This window comes from Cygnus atratus, chromosome 9 (assembly GCF_013377495.2).
Source record: "Cygnus atratus isolate AKBS03 ecotype Queensland, Australia chromosome 9, CAtr_DNAZoo_HiC_assembly, whole genome shotgun sequence".
Classification (NCBI taxonomy): Eukaryota; Metazoa; Chordata; class Aves; order Anseriformes; family Anatidae; genus Cygnus; species Cygnus atratus.
The window spans coordinates 18,382,988-18,410,194 of NC_066370.1; the positions used below are offsets into that span (position 1 = coordinate 18,382,988).

The window sequence follows — 27,207 nt, forward strand, 5'->3', positions numbered from 1 at the left end:
TTCAGCCTGGGAAGCGAGCCCCGAGCCTGCCAGGGTGCCCCGGGCTGCGGCAGAGTTCTTGCGCGTTGCTAACTTTCTGCCGAGTCATGAATAAATTAGCACCGCTCAAAGGGAAGGGTGCACCGGGCGCAAGGACCGGGAGCCGCAGCTATTTCTGTGCTGGAAATTGCTCCTCGGGTCAAGAATTGCGCGGCCGAAAGTCTCCCCGGTACCTAGGGTTGAATCTGGTTGCGGCTGTAGCAACTGGAAGAGAGCCCCAAAGCAAAAGAAAGTGCTTAGACAATAGGGCGCTGCGGGAAGTTGTTAGTCACTGCCTGTGTTTGTCTACCTTTCTATAGGAATTAATGCCACAGTTCTCCGTGCCTCTGTAGCCGGGACTGACAGTAATCCACCTCTGTGACTTCTGCCCTTTGTGTTTTCACAAAACTCGGCTCACTTGTAGCACGACAACAGCACGGAATAATGACTTTAACCTTCAAACATTCTTTAATTAGCTTTTTCAGCAAACTAAAAGATGCTCAAACGAGCCCTTTGACAAAAACTGACCCGCGCCTTCAAATTCTACTTTCACTTTTGGGACTAAGACGTTATTGGTTCACAACTCGTCTGAAGTCATCTAATAAGGGATTATTTAGGAACTATTACCCACACGCCAATTAAAGCCTCTCCGATGAAATTCGGGAGACAAAGATAAGCATCAAAACGGAAAATTAAACTATTTGCACATGGCTTGTTTTTCAACAACCCATTTTCTATCTCAGGATAAACATCTTGGAGCCGGCTCGCCCTGCTAGAGCGGGGAGGGTGCGGGGAGCCTCGGCGAGGCGCCTCGGAGCCCCCCGACCCCTCCGGTCCCCCGACGGCAGCCCCCGGCACCCGACCCTACAGGCTCGGCGCAGGGGGGCTGCGCTCCCAGGGGCCGGGGGCTCCTTCCCTTGCCAGGCTTCCCTCCAAGAGCCGCCTGCGGGGAGGGTGGCGGAGCTCACCTCCACCTGCGGGACTCAAGCAACCTCCGGTCATTTTGCAATAGCCTCTAAACGCAAAGGGGAAAAAGAAAAATGAAATCGGGGGAATAAAAGATCCAACCGTGCCAAAGTTGAAACCGTGCAAGTGCTTTCCTAAACTGGTGGCACTGGGGAAGAAAGTACCGCTCCTCCTGAGGAGGTATTTTATTACTCACAGCAGTGGAGGAAAGGGATTAGTAGGAAATGCGCCTTTTGCTACCTATAGAGGTTCTTTGGGTTAAATGTGAACCAGACTCTCAACAGTTTAATACGGACTTAGGAAGGAAAGATGATTTTTTTTTTTTTTTTCCCCAGACAAAGCATCTCGATGGCTCAGAAATTTTACGTCGTTCTTAACCGCTGTATACAAATCTTGGGGAGAGTTTCCAGGGAAATTACAGCAGCATCCTACAGCAAGCTGACAAAGAGATTCCAGGAATGCCACGCATCTAGGAGGGAAATACCAATCCCTCTCTTTAGCCTGAAGCACGAAATTGGCTTAAAGTTCATTTTGCAGATAACCGGAAACGAAATCATCAGTGCGTGGGACCGGCTGGCTGCAACTTTCTAACGCGCTGTATCAATGGCTAAGACTTTCTAGAGGAGGAGAGAAAAAAAAAAAAAGAAAAAAAAAAAAAGCGTGAACCACAGGTTGGAAGGGTTCTAAAAAAAACCTCGCATCTCAACTCGCATTTTTCGCTTTGCCCCGCAGAGGGTTTTGCTCACGCACGGGCACCGATATACTTAAGCCTGTGTCCCGAAAGAGGTCCCACGGGATGGGAAATTGAGCGTCCCAGATTTTGGCATTCACAAGTCATTTTAGACTCGGGCGAAAAAAAAAAAAAAATCTGCACCTAGCAGTACAGATACAATATCAGATCCCTCCAAATCTGCGAGCGAGACCTACACCTCTACATTGGCAATCCGACCAGAAAAGCCCCGTAAGGAGTTTGCCAAGAGGCGCTCTCTCGTAGAGGGGCTGAGTGCAGGACCCTCAGCTGTGTCCCCAGCACAAATCCTTCCTGAACCTGGGGGGTCCCACCCAGGGGAAAGCACTGGCCCTGCAAGAGAGCAAGAGCCAGGCTGCTGCCGGCGCTCCTCGCCCCCGCCAGCATCTCCGCGCTCGCTGCCGGGGCTGTGGCAAACGGAGCCCCCCTCCGGCCGCCCCGCGGTCCCCAGCCCTCCTCCCGCTGTCCGCGGGGGACCGGAGCCCCGCGGGACCCCCCCGGCCCCGGAGGGAAGCTGCGGCTCCGCGCCCCGCTCCGCCCGCGCGGGGGATGCCCCTAAGTTCTCAGCTCGCTTTCATTTCAACTAATTCCAGGCTTTTCTAGCCCCAAAGCCACGGATGTGGATACTGGTGTGCTGGGAGTCTGCACAGAGATCATACAGTCCTTGCAAAGGTTAGAGAGGCTTCCCACCACCTCTCAGTGTTAGGAGAACATTTGTGAAACCCCGATAGCTGTTTTTTAAAATTATTATTATTTTTTTTTAATTGTCCTGGGACATGATAGCAAAAACTCCAGTTAATTAAAAGCAAAGAGCACTCACTTTACCAAAGCGGCTCGTGGAGAGCTGCGGGTCTGCACAGCACGCAGGCCTTTCACTGTACAGAAATGGATGTATGAACTTCACACGTCTCCTGAAATTGAAGATTTTTCGACTTTTTTTCCCATGATTGCTGTAAGAGACCTCTTCATTTATTGCTTCAACATTTACCGCAATATTTTTGCTGCCAATTGCAATGGATTGCTGCACTGCCAAATATGCCTTTACTGAAGGATGACCACCTGGTAAAGGATGCATTTCTCCTCGAAAAAGGAGAGAAAGTATAGTGCTAGTAATATTCTGTCATCATTTTGCCCAAGTATCTCTAGGATTTGATACCTTCCTTTATTATTACAACTTTCTCTGTAGTTGGGCTCCTTTTACACGCTAAGATGAAGTTTTTAAAGAAGTTAAACTTCTTTGCAATAGCTAATTAATTAATTCCTGGGTATGTTACGTCTGCATTACAGACAGTGATTCCAAAAATAGTTTGGCAAATAACAACAGTAATTTAAAACAATTTACAGACAACATGCATATATGTGCACACAGTAAGTAATACTTCACATACCCATGCACATGCTATGCACTACATGCATGCCAGCATACAATCTAATGCCTGACACAAATACATGGCATGTAATACTGGGCATTTACAGAACCCTGAGACCCCTTTCTACACATATACTTCCACACATACATATGGAGCTTGAATGCATTCTTACATCTTAAATGATGAGAGAAACATAATTTTGAATGCTAATTCCTGATTATGTTACTGGGGAGCAAGGTGGAAATCCACAAACCACCTCAAAACTTCTGTTTCCATTCACGCTTCTTGTTGCTGTTAGCAGCCTGGAACTAGAAGGGAGAAAGCTCATCTTGGCTGGAGGCTCCCAGCAAAGTCCGGAGAGCACTTCACCGGCAATGTTCTGCCTGGCACTTGTTTGTAATCAATCACTTAAGATGAAAGGTGAATTTGGAGAGGTTAATTTTTTTTTCTCTATGGTTTCTGTATGTTTTCAGGTAGTCCATCATCATCACCACCTCACCATAGTAACACCTGCTGACCTTTAGCCCCTATCCCCATTACCTGCAGTAACTTAGAGACTTAGTGACTTTATGTTCAGCTTGTTTAGAAACACACAGATTTAGAGAAACCCTTACAAAAAGCCATTTTAGGACTCAAGATGGCAATCAGGGTCCAGAGTGGACCACAACACATTGTGCTCAACACTTCTCCCTCTGAACAACATGGGCATGAGGTAGGAATCCCTTTACACAACTTGAAACCCTGCACCAGTATTATAGAGGAGCAGCTCCAATGTTCCTGACAGGTCAAAAATCCAGGTTACAGCTATTTGAAAGAACATTAATACATGAGAATATGCAGAAATGAGGGATATCTATTTACAACAGCAGGAAAAGGGCAAACAACTCAGACTGTATCTGGCATGGAATTAAAAAGTGTACAACAGATTAGATATCAACCACTTCTATCAAATCCAAGGCCCAGGAACCTAGGGGGAGGGAAATGCGTAAAAGCAGACATTTAGAAGGTAGAACACCCCAATTAACCTCATTATCTTTTACAAAACTGTACTATTAATATTCTGAGGTTTTCAAATTACTGTTGTTGTTGAAGAGAATCTGTTGACTATAGCATGTGTTTTGCTGTAGTCTCCCAAATCAGCATTGCCCTTCTTAAGGTCAGGGGAATGTATCTTAAAACATTCATATATTTAAAAAATATGTATTGTTATTTTAATAGGCACTGTGGATAGTTTAATTTGTATCTGTATTAAATTAAACATATGGTGAACAGGGTATAATAGATTTTCTATAATTTAGCTGCCAATGTGGCAACAGAAGCCAGTTACTCTCACCAGCAGACTTGTCAGTGGTTTGTTTACTAGCTTATTTGAATTAAAATAAAGCTTCGCTTCTGCTGACTGCACATCATTATCTATGAGACCATAATCCTGCTAGCAAATCCTATATCTTCCAGAACTGGCTCTTTTGTTTGGGATTACTGAGAGCTTAGCCTATAACAAAGAGGAATAAGGCATCCCTCTCATCCTCGTAATTAAGTGTGGGGAGTAATTTAGAAACAAACCCAGAAAGATGTACAATTCGGAGTTCTGCTTCTATACAGGATTGGGGAACAGAAGAGGCCAAACACTGATTATGTTAGCACAATGTTTAAACCATTAAACTACTGTACAACAGGAATCCAGCTTTTAAAAAGAAATGGCAACTATCAATAATGTGTTAAGTTGCTTTATAGCAGAGACATTTTTTGCTTATCTAAAGGTATGCTGGAAAACTTGGGTGGAGCTTAAAGACTGAAGACTATTTTAAATCTCAGATTTTTACATGCACACACTACGTACATGTCACTCTTATAACACCTCCATTTTGAAATAATTTAATACATAAAGCTTGAATCATATTTTAAAGTCTCCCTTATATAATCTCACTATTTTTGAATAAGAATATTCTCCAGAAATAGGAATATCTCTAGCAGCTGAACATACTTGTTTAAGTGCTATATTTTAATACCACCAAGATTCATATTTTCCTTTGGGAAAACAAGTAAGTTGGAAGTTGTTACATTTTAAAGTCATCTTAGAAATGACCATAGCATCTGGAAAAAGAATAAAGACTATTTTAACATAGGTATTCTGAAGTCAAACATACATCAGCAATCTTTGTTGCTCTAGCTGTACTCATGTCTGTTCTCTTTCTGCTCAAAACAAGAGTTACGTTATATACAAGTTGTAGAAATTCACAACTAGGTTACAAAAAACAGAAGTCTCAGGAGTATACAGTTACACAATATCTATTTGCAGAGGGCTTATAAGGACAGGGGTTGATTTATAAAAGTCTTCAACATTAATTGTCACAGATGGGAATTCTGAGGACCTCAATGAAACCAAACGAGGCCCTAGTGAATTATAAAGCAGGTCCTTACACTTTAAAAACATTTAGGCAAAGTGACAGTTCAGAACATCTGTTAGCCTTCTGTCTGAGTATAAACTGGATGTCATGGAGTGCACAGCTGTAGGCATTTTCTGCTTCTTTTTGCCAACATCTGTCACAGCATTAGAGTAATATAGGTAATTATCAACACCTCATATAAACTGTTTGCTATTTTGATTTCTGAATAAGTAAAATTAGCATTAGACCCTTTTGGAAAAAAAAAAATCCAGGAAGGGAAAAATATACATTCCCTTTCAAAGCTGAATGACAGAGCTGATCATTTTAGGAGAGCTGAAATTCAGAAAAAAAAAATCTCTACTACAAATAAGGTCCTTAGGATAACATAAAACACTTAGGTGAGAACAAGTTTAAATATTCTCTCTCTCTCTCTCTCTCTCTTAAATAAAAAAAAAAAAAAAGACATCTAAAGAAGATCAGTAGCAAGAAAAGACAGGAAACCGTTAATCATCCATGTTTTTTTCCATGCACATGCAGCTGTCAAATGATGTATGTTTTACCACAATAACAAAGCCAAGGGCTCATCAGTACCAAGCAATTTTACTGTCAGTTGGTCATCCTCCTCAACATCTGCAGTAAGAAAAAGAGATCACCTTGCAGTGATGCACAGAAGCTGGACCTGACTGGATGCTGATGAAGGGAGTGGGGTACTAAGCGGCAGGGCTTTCAGGAATAGAAGCATGTTCCAGGGGTCCCCCAGTAACTGAATGGAAAGATGTAGACTGGAAGAGACAAACAGGCCTTCAAGCCATCTCATCAGGACCACATTTGTTCCCTTTTCACAGCAAGAGATAGAAACCACTGCCCCCTCCTGAAGATCACCTACCTGATTGTGGACAACACAGAGATTTCAAAAAGTGACCAGGTATTTTGGGTTCCTAATCCCTGGAGGCCCAGGTAATACACTTTATCTGAGCATGATTTGTGGAAGGCAGTTGCTTATCGTTTGTGATATTCAGACTCCTGTGAGATGTTGCTAGCTGAAAACCAAAATCATCAGCTACCTTTGGAAACAGTGGCCCACTTGGTGGTTGTCTTAATGAGAGACGTGCACTGCCCAGTCTTTTGGAGCACAGGATAAAGAACAGTAGAACAACAAAGCAATGCTGTCAAACAACAGCAGTGGAGACCATGTCAGTCTGAACTTGCAAGTATGAGCCTAGTGACAGAAAATAATCATGTGGCAATGAGTTTTACAACATTATATGGAAGCAACAATCACATCCAGTTCATACGTATTTTGCTTTCACCACAAAAAGAACAGCACCTCTGCTAGAAGTTAACATTCCAACATGGAAAGCCTGAAAGAAGTGCCGCTCGCTCCTTTCATAAAGAGGAGGCATATGGAACAAAGTGGTCACTAATATGCTATTTTTAGTGCCTGAACTACAGTCCAGAAGATAATACCCAATTACTTGATATAGTGCTCTATACACTGTCTGAACAACAATAGTGGACTGAGAAGCAAGAGAAAGCACCAGAATATGGTTTTGAAGTCATTCAGATTTCATGTATTTTATTTTCTTCTTAAAATAAAGGCTTTGAAAAGAGGTATGGTGTTGTCCAGGTTGAACGAGGGGGGCCAGAGAAGAGTTTAAAAGGAGATGAGAGCAGATGGAGGTTGAGAAAGAAGAGAGAGAGACCTTGACTACAGGAGAAAAGAAAGAGAAAACGCATCTGGGGTGCACAGTCAGAGAAAAGCATCCACATAGCTATAGCATGACATAGGTGTAGCTGTAAGAAAGACTACATTCAGGACAATCTATACAGTTGGGGTCAGTACAGGATTTTACCAATTCTACCCTAGTTTCCACTCTGCTAGTGTGTGATTTGTGGTAGCTAAGCTGCAGACTTTTTTTTTTTTTTTTTTTTTTTTTCTGTAACCTCTGCTAGCAATCTAGTAATTTTACCAAGGACATAGAGGACAACTGTGAGCCCATACCGGTTGAGACTGATCTAACATTTTTGGAAAGGGATGCCTAGAAACCTTGTTGTCTTGTTATTGTTATTATTTTTTTCCTTCCTCTTACTGCTTCTTTAACATTCATTACATGCTCCCTTCTAATTTCTCTTCACACACAGTCAACATTAGCTGGAGTTGTAAACCTACTCCATGCAGTCTGGGGTCCAGCACTCCAGCAAGGACAATTCAGTGACAGGACCATTTCTACTGTGGTCCTAAGCCACTTGGGAGATGTTTGTAGACTGCTCAAGATGTAGGTTGGGACTACTTCTTTCAAGATCCCATACCTCCAATGAGCAATTACTGCTCTGTTTTTTCTCGCCTATCACAACTCTGCATCCAGGTGGATGTGAAATAGATTTATACCAAATTATAAGCTACAGGATAAATATTTTTCCTCCTACTTTTGGTTTCAATGCTAAGATTCTTAAACATTTATTTTAACACTTGCAAATAAAACTGTCTTACCTATTCTCATCACCCTACTACCTAGATGTATTGTTCAAATGCCAAAGAGTACGTGAGCTATTGCAGATCACATAATAGATGCCTACACATTCACTATGCTAGTAACATTTATTACTGAAACAGATTGTTTTGTAAAGAGCTCTGAGATACCTAGGCCATAAAAAGTGTGATATAAAACAAAATGCTATTCAGTTCAATAGATGTCTGATAAGAAAAGAACCCTAAAATTTGAACAGTTCCTCCTCCCCTTAATCAGCCCTAACAATGGTACCCCAGTCTCGGCACTCCTGCACGCAGCAATATCTGTCTTTTAAAGAGAGGAATAGGAACGTGCCACTAGCAGGGCACGCTCATTGGTGGAACATTGTTAGGTGTTTTATAATTGATAGTTTTCAATATCAGCACAAAGGTAAGGGCTTTAGCCTTGAATACTACCCACTAACAATATACCCACATACAGAAAACTAGTGCTAAATGTATTTATTAAAATAAATGCTTTAAAATAGTCTGCTTTTCATACAAAGTAATTATCTTACACTATGTGTAAAAGGTACTTTTGTAATCAATGGTATACAACCAGCTTCAGATGCAACCACACACACACACACCATTACACAGTGATGCTCATCAGATTGCATGGGACTGAATCATTTCATTATGTTCTGTAGCTTAATTCTTCAATTCCTGTAGCTTCAGCTGGAATTCATCCAGATCAGCCCTGTTTTCTAAGATAAAATCAAAATACTTCAAGGCCACAACCACCAAGTAATACAATCAGCTCTAAACATAGAATAAGGTATTTCATACTTTTTAGAGGCTCATAGTTCCTGCTCTAATAGTGTCAGGGCAACAGGGATTTTTTTTTTTGGCACTTCTAGCCTGTTAATTACCAAAGGACAAGAGAAATATGTTGTGGGTATGCGTGAATTTTGTAGCAGTCAAAATAGGCAGTAGCAGCCAGCTGGAGAATTTTAAATGCTCTAAATTTTCACAAGTTCTGGCTAAGAGGCTAATCACTAGCAAGCTAATGCATTAATTATTTTATACCTTGGATAGTGCAGTACAGTCAAGAGATAAAATACAAAACAAAACAAAAAAAAACCAGAAAATATACAACATAGTAACAGGTCATGATATTTCCACTGAACTAGACAAAAATAACCTTGCTAGTAGAAATAGGTGAATAATCATATGGGTAAAATATTTTAATTACTAGAAATGGTTAGTTTCATTTGGATATCTGTAGAATCCTATCATCTCTCTTAATTAATTAATTTACAAGTATTTGGATGACCATCAATTTATTCATAGAAATGTTTGAGAGTTGCAGGCTATGCAAATTCTGTTGCTAATTAGTTAATGGCAACATTCACCCTGTCAGGGGCTGACAATCAGACACTTGTGCATATAATTCTCACACCCACAAATATTTGCTCATAAAATACTCTGGAAAGTTTCTGTACTTGTGTAGAGTGGACAGTGCTGATCCTGGCTGGCTTTTCCCCCCGGCATCAGTGTTTCCATGGCGAGTCCTGTGTAGATCTATCTTGTCTTTTTTATGCAGTGGGCAGTTAGGGATAATAATGTAGTTAGTGGAGAGGTATGTTCTATGCTATTTTTAAATATGCTGATGATAGACAATTTATGGTCCAGACCCAAAAAGGCACTGGGAAATCAAAGCATCCTAGGCTCTTCATTATATTCATATTTATGAGCCTCCAACTCTCAAGTAACTGACTTAATCTTTTAAATGTTATATCTGGATGAGATTGAAATGATGCTGGCTGATCATCAAATGACAGTGATACGATTTCTGTACCTTTGATTTTGTTCACTATCTGTAATGCACATATACAATGTGGCCCTCACTGCTGCTGAGTGTGCAGTGACGGTGTCCAGGACACTTTTTATCACTGGGAGAAGCAAAAGGGAACTGTGCTGTTGTTTTTATTATTATTAATATTTTTTAAGTCATTGAGATTCTTTTAAAATGTTACAATAACACTATTCAGGTAGTGACCTAAGCTAAATTAGAAAACCAGAATTCTTATGTAGAAGACTAATTTAGCCCCAGTATTATAAGACCCTAGGATCCTGTTCAGCCTTAGGTTTTTAAATAGTTCCACAGGAAAAATTCACTTACGTGAACTTAAGCACATCAGTAACTGCTGGACTGGAGCCTTGGTGAGTCAATTCATATTGCTATTACTGCTCCCCCAGAGCCAAATGCTTGAAATTTGTCTTTTTGTGTCCTTTTTCTACATTTACTCATGATAATAATCTAATCTTGCATACTAAATGTCATAATATCATTTAGGATGTTCCAATTATGGAAAAAAAAATATAATCCAAGTGAAAAGTCCTTTGCAACATACATCTCCTCCCCATCCTATTGCCATTAAAATGTTCAATTTCAGAGGAGCTAGCATAATTTTCTTTTCCTTCCACTCAATTTTTTTGCCATTCATTATATTTCCATTACAACTCTGGAAAAAGATGTACTTCAGTGGATGATAACCGAGACTATACAGTTTAATAGATGAAGTAGTTATTCTACATTTCAGAATGACTAAATTAAGTCCTACTAAGAATGTAAAAGTTTTACTTTTTCTTTCCCTTTTTTTTTTTTTTTTGGTATTATTATTTTTTTCAGGACGCTTGTTGCAAATTAGCTTATATTACTTTTCTCAAAGAACATGTTTGATACAAAACATTACATCCTTAAAAAGCCAAATTACAAACAATGATGCATGCACACTCACAGCAGATTGCAAAAGGTCAGGCACTTCCATGCTCAAAACCACACAAATCCTCATTTGAGCTAAATTATATGCCCTTCCCACTTTAAAATACCCCCAAATGGGAGAGCTTTACTGGGGAGAATGAGTAACAGTTTATTTCTAATATACGTAAGTAAAGTTAGAAGTTTCAGGACTGTAATCAGGCGTTTCAAGTGCCTTCCAAGGACTTCAGAAAAAGTTAAGAACTTCACAGATTTTAGGACATGCAGTTGCAGATTCACATGGCACCCTTATAAGACCCGACTATATGAAGTGTGAAATCACAAGAATAGTTGCGCTACAGCTGTGTCCAGCCCTGTGTCCTTCTCCAGCAGTAAAAGTCAATTATAAAGAACTATAGGGAGGTATAGAGAAGACAGTCAGGATCATAAAGGTTTGTCACATTTACCCATTATCCAGAAATCTGAAGTTAACTTTTGAACCTATTGGCCAATTTAAATCAAATTTGACAGAGGGATACATAGTCTTAGAGATAAATTCTGTAAAAATCAGGAACTGCAAAGAGAAAGGAACCAAAAGCAACATTTCCAGTGTAGGAAAGACCAGAACGCAAGGAAACAGCAACCTAGTCTGGGTCGCTGCCCGCTAGCCAAGCTACCATGTGTCCACTCAGCACAGCCCTGGCTCAAGAAAAAGAAACAGCGTGCACTTTCCCTTGTCCCCAGTGTTGTTAGAGGACAAGGCAGCAAGTTTGGAAGGATTTTTTAATGGAAACTGGAGAGATTGAGCTAAGCCATGACAGTAAGAAAGGAGAATTTGAGACTGTTGCGCTAGGTTGGTGGGTTTCAGGATGTGGAATAAAAATTTGTAGGAAACTAGACTTCATTAGTCCTGCTGCTAGTGGAAAAACATGTTTTAAATTACTGCTGTTATTATCCTGCACTTCAGACATCACAGGAGAATGCTGAGATTGCAGGTGTCAGTCAGAAATCGAGAATCCTCTTCCTGCGACTACAAAAGCTGATCATTCAGAAGAGACACTGCCCAAGACTTCAACTTTTTCTTCCTTCTTTCCCCTGTTGGGTGTACATCAGAAATAGGGTTGCAAGTTATTAAGAGCTATTTTCTTGGACCAAGCAAACACTTCTTGGTCAGGTCTGGGAGAATCCAGTTATTTCTCACTGGTTAGAAAAACTCTTGCAAATTGTTCCTTCTCTTTATTCTGTACTGCTTTTGTCATAGAGTCACGACATCATTGGGGCTGTATGTCTGCCACACAAACAAGTGGAACAGCTCAACCATCTTGCACTCTGCTTTTTCTACACGAGAGGATTCTGATTTTTTTTTTTTAATAGAACGGTTTTCTTTGCAGGATTAGCTTCACAGGGTGTAGTTACTTGCCATCCAAAAATAATTTAAACATGGTTCACTTGCCGTTGGCAAGAAATGGTTTGTCTGCCTGTACTAAATCAGAATAAAGAAATATGCAATAGAATCCTCAATATCTGCATGCAATGATATTGCACGTAACCATAACATTCAGCTATGGAAGCTACCTCTTCCTTCCTATTTTCTCTATCAAAAGTTTAAAAGAGGAACTGCCAAATTTCATTTAGCTGTTAGACCAAACAGCTTCCACTGGACTTGACAGAGAACCTAATGTTTCCATCAGTGGCCTGAATAGCCTTAACTGTGAGCACATTGCTGAAAGCCCATTGCCTAGGGCACAGCGTACTGCCGGAGCTGTAGTGCGAATTCTCAGATCCTTGTTCCAAACTACTCAAAGATTGTTGAACCCAAAGATTGGGTATATGACATTATTCATCTTTGGTTCAGGGAACAGAGGAGGAGAATGGCTTTCATTTCTGGCTAAAGGTGTGTCTGGCTTGGAATTCACTTTTATTTGTGGCTCGTTATTCATATCTTCATTTGGGTTTTGAGAAGAGATGACGTTGCAGGATTTATACTTTATCATAGATAAGTACTTTATAAAGCTTAGGATAGACATTTGACATTGAAAAAAACCCACAAGTCTGTATGTGGTTGGAACGGCAAAAGCACTCACTGATATTAGCAACATTTTCTCAAGTCTTTCCCCAGAAATTTCTGTGCCTTTTTCCTCTTAATATTACATTTCAGCCTGTGAGCCAGCCTTCCTCCTGCCAACACGTGCTGGAACATAAAGGATCCTGAAGCAAGAACAATCTGTCAGCTGTAAAACAATAGTAGGGCCCTTTTTTCACATTTTCCTCACACAAAGTTGGCCATGTCTATCTAGAGACATTTGGATAATATAAGTCAAATTAGGTAACAGAGTGAAAACAAATTTAGAGCATTAGTTCAAGTAAAGCAAATCCCTGTGAGATTACTTTTATTCTGAATAAACTGGCTTTACTTTGTCTCTATCCCTGCCCCACTGAGTTAGTTACTTTTTCTAATAAATCTTGCTTTTGTTAAGTTTATTGCTGTACAGATCATGTCACACAACTATTTCCCCCAAAGGAGAATTCTTCTCTCCTTGGAAAAAGACACACTGGAGGATTGAAAGTGCATGGAGTGCACCCTTCCCTTGCTGTGATGTGTATACTGATGGGTGTGGACAACTCTGTGTCTGCTTTGGTCTTGCTCTGAACCAGCCGGATAAAACCATCTCTCACCCAGAATACCTGCTTATATGGCATTTAGCATTAAGCTGTTAAGTCTACAGAGTGTCAGGGAGTATCATCTGCAGACCAGCACTGCAGTAACACATCCTATGGTTCAGACCTTCCTTGATTTTATCTAAACACAGTGCCCCCCCCCCCCCCTTTTTTTTTTAATGATAAAATATAAGGTGCCTGCAAGAGAAAAGAATGAAGTTAGAAGGGTGCTTTCTTGCTATATGCTGCTTACCGACTAATTTGATTGTTTTCTCTAGCTACTATCACTCATTCAACAGAAGTTGTGCATATACTGCAGTAATCTAGTAGATCTTTTGGTACAGACTACAGAAAGCTAGTGGGGCTGGCACTGTGAAGATCCCCTTTCTGCACAAGGATTGCGAGGTAGTGCAGGCAGCACACTGAAAACTCCATTATCCCCCCTCCCGTACCAGTCAGCAGCAATTAAAAGCAGTAAGAGTTGGCTGAGTCACGCTACTCCAGCAGCAGCTGCTTGCCAGGGAAAACGTCTGGAATCTTACAGCACTGCAGAACCTCTGGGCAGCCTTACATACAGGTCCCGCACTCTTCCCTCAATCCCGTGTCTGCTCAAAAGCCAAACAAAGCTATATACAGCCAAGGGATCAGGTTTGGCGTTGCATTATTTCCAGGCTTGTTTTTTCCCAGAGATTTATATTCAAATCAGTCAAAATGATACTGTTAATACTCCTGTTTTTTTTTTTTTGAGAGAGATTCATATGTTGCTAAGACCTCATTTTTATGCTCAACTCTGTCCTTTGTAAGCTTATCAAAACGAAAAATTATTCATGCTTAATATGTAAAATTTGAAACAAACTTCTATCTTTGTTACAAAGCTCCCAAGTTAAAACATTGCTTCATTAGAGCTTTTTTCCCTTAGCTTAGAAAAAGTAGGAATTTAATAAGAAGGAAATACAGCTGTACACTTGTCATATTTATTTTTGATCTTCAGGGCAAACAAAATGCATGTTTGAGCATAAATATAATATAACACTTCTTTGTTGTGTGGCTGCCCAATAATTTTAAAGAAACTTTGCTACATACAGTATAACCCAAATTTCTGCACTTCTATTTGTTCATACTATCCTTGTTATTAAAATAATTTATCTTTTAATTTGAAATGGTGAGTGCTATCAACTGAGATCCTTAGAATTTTCTCCATAATGATAGGCTAGTACTCTGAAAGGTGCCTTTTGTATAGGTTAACGTTTTTCTTCTCATGGGAGGTTTCCATGGGCTTTGAGATTATTAATTCTCAACATTTTCCTAGAGTTTCAAGGGGGTTTCTTTTCAGTTATCTGGGGTTCAGATAACTGAGCTACATGGACATAAGGACTAAGAACTTCTGTCTGATTTTGTGATAGCCTATATTCTGTAGAGCATTCAGAAGACAGATCTAAGGTTGTCAGCAGCAGCTGATGCTGCAATAGTTTTCTCAGCAGTCGTGCTTGAACATGCTGCATCACAGCACACATGGGAGGTGATTAAGGCATAATTAAGTAACAGTAGAGCATTACTGTAGCCAACTGAAGATGGAAGAAAACATTATTCACAAATTTATTTTCACTAAATAATCCTGAATTGCAGATTATTCACCCAGTACAGCCTAACAGCTGCTCACTGCAATTTCACACCCTTCTCCATAACAGAGATGGAGTTGTGATGGTATCACCATTGCAACTCCGGAGATGATTTATCACTGCAACAGGTTTTTCATCCTAGAATTACCATGGAATGCAGAACTCAAAGCCAGTGTTAAAAATGTAATTTAAAAATTACAATTAAATTCAATTATATTAAATTAATTTTGCACTCACTTCATAGTCACTCTCACATCACTTTCAGGGCATGTAAACAGAAGGCAGAGGTCCCTAATGAAGTACCTTCATTAGCTTGGTTCATTTGCTGTGCTAATGCAAACTAACTGCTGCTGGGATCAACTTGTGTGAGGCTGCATGTCTGTCCTTGAGATCTACTGTTCCCTTCCATATCTACCACAAAGCAAGGAGCTGGTCCACTTGTAGCAGAGAGGCTGAGGTCCAGGCAGAGTCTGGAGCAATTTGCAATGAGGCTTGCAAATCTCATCAGCCAGTATATATTTAACTATCTAGCTAATTGCTTCCAGCTGTAATTCCTTTCAGTGCAGTTGGCAGCATGTACGCCTTTTAAGTTTGTTGGGAAATACAACGCTATTCCTTCTTTGCCTTTCTTCACCAAACCTACACTGCTTTCAACTTCCCCCACGAATTATTTGGTATATATGGACAAGTCATATGACCATAAACACTATATAGTCAAAAGTGATAATAAAGTCTCATATGGAGATACAACTCCAGTTTGTGCACCTCGGTGACTTGGAGCCAGGTGCCCAGCTGAGAAGATGAGCACAAACAGAAGCACTTCAGTCCTTTCCTGCAGTGTTCAGATTCCTCAGCTTTGAGTTACAGTCACATCTTACAGAATAATTTAATTTGCATATATTTGGTTTAAAACAATACAGTGACCAGTACAAAACCACTGCAACGTGAAGTAATGTATCAGTCTGCTTGGTGAATTACAGGGATGTATGGTGATTATCAGCTAAATCTTGGAAAAGCCACAAGCCCATACATTATGCCTTTCATACAGGGTTCTCTAATGATTACAAAAAAAAAGGCTACATCTTAAAGTCATACAAACTTCAGTACCAAGAGGTAACACCTGCTCACAATTGCGAAATAAATCATGCCAAAAGTTGGGATCTCTCAGCTATCCCAAATTTCTAACCAGTTGCTTGTATTAAGACTTGACCTACACATGTCCTGTTGTGAGCCCACAACATACCTGCCACCTGAGTCAAGGACGAGGGAAAGCGCTGGCTTTGACAGGAAGTAAATTGGGCCCTGCTTGCATCAGGCACAAGGAACCTGCTAGTTCAGAGTCCTGGTTCTCCCAGAGACATTTCCAAGCTATCACAGGGGGGAACATCTTCCCACTCTGCATGGGAAAGAAAAGGGACCGGCAGTGACAAGGGAATAACAGCCTCTCTGCTAGAATACATTCAATCCAATGCTGCCAACAAAGAGGGAAAGGTTCCTAGTTTTCTGTTTGTGATTACACTGTTTTGTCATTGCTGTCAGGATGTGCCTATGCAATATGTGCCTCTCTGATGTCTCGTGCCTGTATGTTTCATTTTTAGCTGAGTGGGATGTACAGTAATTAGCCACTCATTCTCCTCGTCTATTCTCTGCGTTTTGTTTCGTTTCCTTCACTTACAGGATTTTGGCAAGCCTTCGGCCTTATTGGCAACTCCTTCCCTTCTCCCCCATCTGAACCTCCTCTGTCAATTTTCTTCTCACTGCTTGGGAGATGACAGTTTATATATTTGTACACACAAGTGAATATGCTAATATGCTCCAAATATGGACTTTGCAATCAAATTATCATGAGTTTGGTGGAAAGCTTTTCTGGATTGTTTCCTCTGAAAATATAGCATCCCTACTGCAAACAATTTACAGCCAACAAAATATTGTTTGAGTCAAGCATATGTGGTGGAGCTGATGGATTTTTAATTCAAGCTGGAAAATTTTTGTTCAGGCATTTTTTTTTTCATTATGATTTGTTGCCTTTGGGTTGATTTTTGCTTTAAGCATGCGAGCTGCTCTCATTGACATTACTGGGACTTACATGTGCACAAAAAGTGGGGAATGAATAGCTTTTACGGGCTTCAGTTTGATGGAACAATTTCACCTCTTCAGTTAATGCTGTACAGCACTCCATGGGTTTTTATCTCACACCTGAAATTTTACAGCTAAAGGTTCTAATTCAAAGATCCCTTTTTGAGTTCTTTTCCTTCATGGGAATCAGTTGCAAATTAGCATAAAGGATGCAGAATCAGGTCCACAAACAGCAAAGAATAGCTATTTCAACTACTTCAAATGTTTAATTGGCATTTTGGTTTTTGAATATTTTTTAGTTTTCTCATACATATATTCATATTTAATAAATAGAGCTTTAAAATTTTGCATGTGCTAAATGAAGAAACAACTAGTTTGATACTGCAAGAAAATTCATAATATAATATTTAGAGATACTTGAAAAATCCAGACCAGTCAATGATTTTCCACCTGTTTTTGAAAACCGATCAATCTCTACGTGGAAATTAAGCAAGGGTTTTCTGCTATATTCCTTTTCTCAAAACTGTAGGTTTGGAAATACACTTTAACATCAGGACCTACTTTTTGTGGTTTTATGTTCATGTAGCTGCATGTTCAGTTGAATTAGTTCAGCTGATCCAAATGAAAACCAACATATAAATATATAATTGAAAATATGAATATATATATATATTAATATATACATACATATATCTATCTCACTCTATATTTTTTTTTGCTCAAACCAGATCAAAACCTAATCACATACAACTGTTGTCTGCCTGGAGCAGTAAAAGCACAAAATGAGAGAGTGCTGAAGGGTATGGACCAGCAATTACTCTCATTACAAATAAAATCCCACCAAACTAACCTGAAGGTGTAAAGCAATAACATGTACCTATAATAGCTAAAATTTAGTTTGAGGCAGTTTAAGAAAACAGTAATTGATCTCAGCAACCTCTCTTTGTAGCAAGGCACTAAAGTGATACTACAATTTGTCACCTCAGCTGCAGACGACATGCACTCGTGCTAACTCAGCAGTCATACAGCTGTACGACAGCCATGGTTGTACAGTACAGCATACACATGTAGCAATCATGCAACAGTGTTGTGCTGATCATTCCACTCTGGCAAGTGTGTCAGGCTAACAAGAAGTACTGCATGCATCATTTTCTCTAGCTTAACATCATTTATTCCTTAAGATGCAGGCGCCGCTATCTGGACACTATAGCATTTTGAACTGCTGGTCCTTAGGGCCCTATGAAGCAGCTCTTACATTTTCCACTAATCTCCTTTTTCCCTAGTACTATACATTTTAAAGAGATGCCATATGGCACTTAAACAGAGAAATCATATGGTGTTTTGCCCTTTCTTTCTAATTCCATTGGCTTTACATTTCTCAAGATGCGTTCCCAGTTGATGAACAACGTCCTTAACCTCTTGAGTGGTCCTGGACGTCCACTAGACATGCACCAACATGATACTTGTGCTGACTTCTAATGTATACTGGATGTCAACAATGCTACTGTCATTCACTTCAGCAGTTGATTTGCTTCTAAGCATACTATCAGGGGACTCTATTATACCACCCCAGAGTAAACTGAAAACATAGCAGAGCTGCTACTATGATACAACAGCACATTTCTATCAGTGGCTTCCAGTTCTCAGGCAGAGAGGAGTCAGAAGTCATGGTGTTAAATGGCTAAGGCTCCATGAGTAGAATTGAACTCTGGAACATAAAATGCACTTTTTTGTTGATGACACCCTATCTGCATGCATTTTCCTTTCAACAGAAGATAAATAACTGCTTCCGCATGCCTTTTTTATTGTCTAAGGAGCAGAGCTATAGTGGTTTTGTGAAAGTTAAAATTCCTTTTAATGTGACTAATCTGTGTTTCATAAAAAGGAAAGATCACTATGCAGTATCACAGATAGCATTAGGATACAGAGAGGCATTTCCTTTATCAGGAAATTCACATATGATCATGGACCCTTCATGCCCTCTTGTTACATGAGGCAGAGTACAAAATCATAGGAAAACGTTCACAATCTTCTCCCCCCCCAGGTGCAAAACAAGCCTATTGTATATCTTGAGAATGCAAATAGCGTTACTGTCCAGTCCATTTAATACTGAATATTTCAAAATGCCCTATAAAAGCATGACACTCGCTTGTGCCTGTGTATATTTATCTATAGAAATAAGACAGAAGAATACATGCACAAGTATCGCTTGCATATCAAACTAATGGTAAATGCTCATCTGTAGGAGTGATTGGATACAAAAGCAATTGCAAGTGTTTATGCAGTACAAACACAGAGGTGAAGTTAAAACACCTTTGAAAATCTGACCCATATTATCCGCAGTAATAAGGAAATCCTCCCTCTAAAGATAAAAGAGAAAGTACCCTCATTATTTAGTCAGACCTTCGCACCATGAAGACCCAACCACAGAGGGGTTATCAAAATGCCCTTAGAATAATAAAATCAAGCATTGACACACTAAGAAGCAAAGTTTTAAAGTGGAGGCCCCCTGACAAGGCTCCGCTTTACTCTTAGAGGCTGGCTGGTCTGATTACCACATCTGAATGCCCATAGAGATACAATGCCGGATGTTCATTAGTGGAAACTTCTGTCCTAACAAGAACATTATTGCAATTATATCAATTAATACCAGCTGAGGACATGTCCTGTAATTCTTAAATACAGCAAAACTAAAGGAGACTTTCAAAGATTACAATTAGGCTTCTGAATTGCAGGTGGTGCAAGCTGGATGTTTTCAAGAGTGCCTATAGCCCCAGGACCGCATGCTGCCTATTCTCTGTGCATTCAAAGCCCTACATAGGCAGACATGGCAGTAGGTCAGGGGAGAGGTGAGGAACAAGGAGCAGAGCTGGTAGTGTGAAAGCATCCCCCTGAAATTTAAGACTTATTTTCTCTCTTTCTTGTAAATACATTTTCAGTATTCCTCACTGCATCAGTGACCAGAAGTCCTTCACTACAGGACTGGTATGCAGTATGTTTTTCCTGTAAGTGTGTTACAACCAGTATCAGTTACTGGTATCAGTTACTGCACTCAGTGCAGGCTGGGTCATGACTTCGAAAGTGCAGGCAGGGTTTCAGTGGCACTGATGCCTGAATGAATGTGGATTCAGACTTCTGGCTTTACATTTTTCAAGTAATTCTAACTGTGATTCTTCTCTTGTCTGATCATGAATGACTCTGGAGACTGGTATTTAAAAATGTGATTATTTAAACACATACCATAATACACTGTTCACAAATATGATAAAAGCAAGCTAACATTTGCACATATAGTCTTATTTTACTGTTTAAAGTTACAAATATCTTTGCTTTTGCTTTCTGTGAGAAAATATTAGACTTTTTCATGTTTACAAAGGAGTGTTATCAGTCCTGTCACATTAGCTTTTGTCACCTAAAAACTACCAAACTGTTTACATCTGATTGACTCATATTTGGTAAATAACATGGAGATTTTCAAAGGCAGACAAATTTTCTGTTTCATATTTAGACACTTGAAATTATGTCTCTTCCCCCCCCAATAAAACAGCATACACAACTTGAGACCACCACAAGAGACCACCTACTCAAAAGTCTAAATGTAGACCTAGCTGTCCTGCATCTGAGTGTCTCGATCATTACAGCATGTACTGAAATTGATTTAAAATTGGTTGTGATACACACAGAGACCGCAAAGTGCTTTTCAGTGCTAGCAGAGGTGTTTTGGATTTAATCTGGCAGCATCCGGTATTCAGACAACATAAAGTATGTCTTTGAATTTTTTTTATAACTATTCATGTCTTCGTGTTGGTTCAAATGTAAAAAATAAAATGAATTAAATCCACAAAATAAATATCACATCATTATTAAAATAATCATCTGAAGATAAACCAATGGATATTCAATGCCACAAGTTTATGATTCCTTAATGCTGACTTTGCCCATACCAAATAACAACTGGGCCAGGAGATTCCCAGACACAAACATTCAATAGTATTTCTACATTTGTGTGTTCATCCCAATTTTAAGAAGCTGCACTTCTTAAGTTTTTCCTTGCTTACCATAGAGTTCAGTTCAAGCTCTGTTAAATCTATAAAAATCAATATTGAGTATATGTATTATGTGACAGTTCCATCTAAAAGTATCTGGTATGGAATATGGGCCAGATACAATAGAGCAGCCAAGCACATGTAATTTACCCAACAAATCTAACGCACTCCCACATTGATTTTTGCAGTTTTGTAGCCCCTAGTCACAGAGCGAAGAAAAATGGCTTACTCATAGAGTGTGCGAGTACTTGGGGCTACATCATGTTTATCGTAGAGCCTCTGATTTGGGTTGCCTTTTTGTTATCTTTGTTGATAGATTTTTTAGGTCATTTGATACAGTTCTCTACTCTAAAACATTTACTTCTATGGTGAGAAAATAAAAATAATTTTCTGGATTGTTCCAATCTGTTGATTATTTTTCCCAAACTTGCCGTGTACAGCGGGAATATTTTAACAGTTCCTATGTGCAATTATCTTAAGCGAGTATGAACAGAAAATTGTATATAAGTAAGGAGATGAGCTTTCAATAATGTATTAATGTACGTCGCTCAGGAACTAGAATAAAGGGATACCAAACATATTTGAGTATACAACTACAATTAGGGCATAAAGGACATTTATGAAATGATGTGCATATACACTTGTATAGCATAAAATATTTATGTGTTTACTAAAATTTTATTTTTAAATTATTTCCAATCCTAAAAGGATAACATAAATATATTTATAACATATATATATATGTTAATAGTCAATTAGAAATTGTAAATGGGTAGATTTATCAACATATATTAAAATAATATACTGGTCAGAAATATCTGCTTTATTAACCTATATATATATTTAATAAATTCAATCAGATTCTATTAGCATGTGGACTTAGGTGACAGTTGATAATATGTGTCCAGACTGAAAACTTGAAACCCCAACTTAATGAGAAAAACCTAAAGGATTTAGGCATGTTGCATGTCTAGAGTTCCCCCCCCCCCCTTTTATTTACTCATAAGTATCATTAATACCAAAGATCAACAACCTTTGGTCCATGTATGTCACTCTCTCTCTTCAAGTCTTTAGTAGTTGCATGCTTATCTATTTCAGTCAAATGTATTTCTTATCGAAAAAAAAAGAGTGAGCAACCTGACAATACAGTGTTATCGAATTTTTTCAGCTGAGACCCACATGTCATTCAGCATTCAGACATGCTTGTGCTTGATTGATGGATGGGTTTGTGACAAATAAAACTAGGATCAAGAGCTTTGCACCTTTTCCCCCATCAGGAACCAGAGTAAAGCATAACTCTGTAACAATGGCAGGATTAGGGATGCATTAGCTCTCCATCGACCAAAACCATCCATTCCCATCAATACTTTGCACTTAATAACCTGAAGCTATGATAAGAAAACAAAAGAAGGAGAAAGGGACAGGAGAAAACAAATCAATAGAAGAAGGGAATGTCTGAAAGATGCACTGTCCAAATGAAGAAAATTTTTTGCTGAATTGCTAGGATAATGCCCCTTGACAAGAGAACAATGTACTGTCAAGGTTTATCAGTGAGGAGGCCAATTGGCACAATGTTAAGCACAGGTTTGGCATTTGAGTGGTGGCACTTACTGTAGCTATAAAATACATAATGCCAACATGCAGATAATTACTCATATTGGTTTTGTACTAGCAGTTTGGATACACATAAGGAACACAATTACATTTCTAGGTGTCCTGAAACAGATGCTACGAACACAAGGACTCATCCACTCCCCTTGAAGTGTACATGATCATTACCGGGCTGATGTCTTTCACTAAAACTTTACTTTAAAAATGCTATTAATTTCTACCTGAAATTATATCTTTTCTCTTTTTACTATTAATTTACATCTTATCTGCTTTTACAAACTGACCTGAAAGACCATGAATGGTCTTAGGCTTTAAAAGGTCAATAGATTCCATGTAGTTTCTTGTCTATTTGAGACTCTGAAATCTAGGAAATAGCACCAAGACTGGAAGTAGGAGACAACCATTCATTAACCTTACCTCCTCTTCAGAATTAAAATAAGAGAAAATATATTTCTTAAGCATTTGCAGCTTATTCAAGAAGATAATGAAATATCAGTTAAGAAAGAGTTTATCTAACACATCTTAATTCAGAAATTGCTCTGCTTATTTGCAAGACTCCATGCTTGAGCTTGCTGCAGTGGTGAGCAAAAGCAGAACTATGTTTCTCTATTGCCATGCTTCTAGTGCTGAAGGATGGAAGATGTAATGAATTGCTTCCTTCAGGATCCAGAAAGAAAGGCCAACTTCTGCATGCAAGCCTTAGTGCTTTGTCACCCTGCTTTGGGCTAAGGCCAGCACTGGATGCTGAATTCCCTACCTCGTAGCTGAGCTGAGACAGCAAACTGTGTTCATTGAGGCCTTCTTCCCTCTAATATCTTACAGTTTTATTTTATATTGCTTATTTATTTTAAATACTATTAGACTGAAAGTCAACAAAGAACATACAGATAGGAAAGCAGGAATGATCAGTATTCACTGTTTTACTTAATCAGATGACTCGTTTACCAGTAAGTCTCTGACATACATGGAAAAAGTCCTAATAATTACTTAATTTCATGGAAAGCAGCAGAAAATATTTTGAAATCTTTCCTCTATAACATTTTTTTTAATATCAACCAACAATTATAAGATTCTACTAACTATAATAATATGCATATGCTTTTATATCTCCATATTAGTCCTCTAATTGTCAGTGTCTACTAGAAAGGACTAAAAGATAGCCCAACAGTAAAAGCCCAGGATGACAAAACAGGCAACAGGTACCATGTTGTTCGCTCTGCCACATTCCATCCTCGTCACATACATGAAATCTCAGTATCTCTGTGTTGTTTTATGTAAATGACAATTATGATTTTCAACTCAGTATATTCACTTGCTGTGATCACAGGATATTCTACAAAGTGGAACCAATAATAATTTAAAGGAAATGCCACAAGGAACAAGCATGTTCCTAGAAGTCAATAGAATCTTTACAAGTTCCTTGATGACTACATGAAGCTACTGAAAGGATACAGAATTAAGTAAAAGCGCTACAGTGACTTGTGCAGAAGCCAAAATGCATTCACGTGAAGTGAGATAAGAACAGCAGGCAGAATAATATTTCCAGGATGTGTTAGAGGGTACTCTGAGTAAAGAAGAGCAGGAATAACTATGAAAGGAAATAGCTTACAGTCGTATTTTCAATTCAGTATATGTGACAGAAGTAGAGCCAAATGCAGCAGAACATGTACATCAGTAAAGGATGGAAATAAATTTATAAAACATGCAAGAACTACAAGACACGTGATAAACTAGGAGCTTTTCAGACAGCAAACCCTGCATTTTTTAACTGCTTCTAGTGGCAGTTATATTGCATTGTCTTCTACAAGAAAGAAAATAGCGTTACCATCCTGTTGCAGTTCTCCATAGTGCAATCACCACAACTTTTGATTACTTTAGTTTGATAATATTGCCACCATCAATGCATGTTATCAAAAAGACCATAGCATACTTCAATGAGCATTTTGAATATCAACATCTCTAAATTACTTTCCCTGGTTCTGATAACACAACTGATGTCGTGGAAACGCATTTCATTTACTTAAAACTTTACTGACTTTATCAAAGGGTCTGTCCTCATGGAGCTTTGGCATAGCTCTGCCAAAACTGCAAAAAGTGATAAGGTGAGGGCAGATAAGTGATTCCCTCCCTATAACATACATCTTAAAATGGCAAAAAATGATTTCAATACATACAATAAGGCTTATTTCAAAAAATGGTCATCAGTAGAAAAATGAAGTGTTAAGGGAAACTTTTATTTTGTTACAATTCTGTACTCAGCGTTCAACTACATTTCTCACAAGATTTTCAAAACATGTTTGCAATGTTTCTAGTGAAAGGATCCAAATATTTGCAGTCTATCCCTCTGTCTCACTAACACACAGATAATCCTAAGGATAACTGCCAATAACTAAAATAAATCAAGAGATGTACTTGAAAAGTTCTCAATACCAGTAGCTTTCCATTCCAGAAATAAACAACTAAATTTGGCAAGCACACATCATATAATGCACACACAATGAAAAAGTGAATATCTGTTTTAAGTGCAAGTCTCAAAGCTATTTTAACTACAGAGCAGCCAGAGCACTCCCATAATTAATTGCTTATTTATTTCATACCAGAAATAATAATGATCTGATCAAGATATCATTAGTTCCAATCGGACAGTTATTTCCTAACTGATTTCAGGAAGAGGATGAATAAGCAAGACTGATAATAAAGATGCCAATTCTGCAGTGAGTTGTGCAGCATGCAAGGGTGTTGAGAAAGCTGTGTGTGTTCCAGAAGGAATGCAGAGACAAACTGACAAACATTTTGGCACAGTATGGTAATTATATCCATACTTTATAATAGAAACGAGGTGCAGGTGAGGAGCACATGATTATTCCTTTTCTTCCTGTTGTCTCTCAAGTTTGAAATAACTTTGGGTTTAACTAAAGATACTAAACTAAAGTTACTTTTAGCATAGAGCACAGGGGTAGAACTTCCCAATAATTTCCTAACTGCCCTTCTTGTACCTTTTAAAATCTAAAACTCTAGACCAAGTTTTCTTCAAAATCTAATTGACAAGACTAGACCAAGCCTTCTGGTTTCAATGGTTCAAACACTATTTTTGCTTCCTGATAAATTTATTTGGATCCATATTCTTTAAGGACTGATTGGAAGGTATTTCCAAATCCATGTTTTGTCTCTTATTTTTAAAATGCTCATATAATATTCCTCAATCTCAGCACTGTCCCTCTAAATCTAGCTATCAGCCCAAGTTTGCAAGATGCTTGGATGAAATGCTATAAAGGTTTTCTAATAGTAGTGATCTCAGCTCAAGTTGCTGAATTGTAAGAAAACAAAACAAAAAGATTTGCTTGGACTTTTTAATGTATTACTTAATTTTGATATGATGATTACAGTCTCAACTGAAGAATACACAAAGTTCTTGATAAGCAGATTTTTTCCTCAATAAAGTACTAGTAACTCTATAAAATAAATGAACAACCTTGTGTCAGCACTGCAAGCTGAGTTACATTCTTTTGAATTCAGTGAAATAGCAAATTGTTTTATGATGGAAAACATATTGTAATAAGTATAGTAATATATAATATAATATATATAATAATATAATATATATATAATAATATAATAAGTATAATAATAACACGTAAGTGTTATTGTCACTAATTTAAACATCTGACCTTGATCAGTGAGCCACTAGATAGCTTCCCTAGTTTATTTATAAGACTGTTGCTTGTGAATGACTTCAGTTTTCATATAGGTTTCATAATATGCAAAGTATTTATGAAAAAAAAAACCCACAAGATTTTTTTCCAGCTACATATCTCCTTGCATTCATCAATACAAGAAAATTGTATGAAGCCACAATCAGCAACTCATGTCTTCATTGCATAGATATGCATGGGTAAGTCCTCTTTGTTCAACTATTACCAAACATCCCATGAATTAATTCTAGGGAAGTTGGTAAGTCAATATATTTATATTCAAATGCTATGTGTGTACTTCATAAGGCTGAACATTAAAAGTTATTCCTTGTGATCAAAAAACAGAATCTAAAATAATGTTTAGGTGGTCACAAGAAGGTCCATCAGATTATGAAGTATTTTCCAGCTAGATCTTCAAGTCTTCATTTTGGAATCAATTCTTTTTCTTTGGTGGAACTAAATGCATATGCTCCAGAGGGTTTGCCCAACTTCTGAAGGACATGTGCCTATAATAGGCCTTTCTCATCTCTGTCTTGTTAACAAGTATATAAATGGGAGAAGGATTCAGTAATTGGCTCAGAGTTACTAATGAATTAATTAACTTCAGTCTATTTTACCTAACCTTTAATAATAAGAATCTTTTTTTGGTCTAGCAATAGGTTTGACAGGCTGAAAAAACAGACATGCAGCAAAGCTCTTGAAAATTAATGAGAAACGAGGAAAGAATCAATGTACATTCTGCTTGCAGAGAACTGACACAAAAAAGACACAATAAACCATGAACAAACACAGTCAGTTTAAAA

At 38.5% G+C, this 27,207-nt stretch overlaps 1 long non-coding RNA gene across 1 annotated transcript in view; it reads right to left on the bottom strand.

Annotated features, from left to right (window-relative positions):
* The window catches only part of LOC118253180 (uncharacterized), a 75,587-nt gene that overhangs the window by 35,058 nt on the left and 13,322 nt on the right, over nucleotides 1-27,207 (bottom strand). The gene's annotated exons all lie outside the window — the stretch shown is intronic.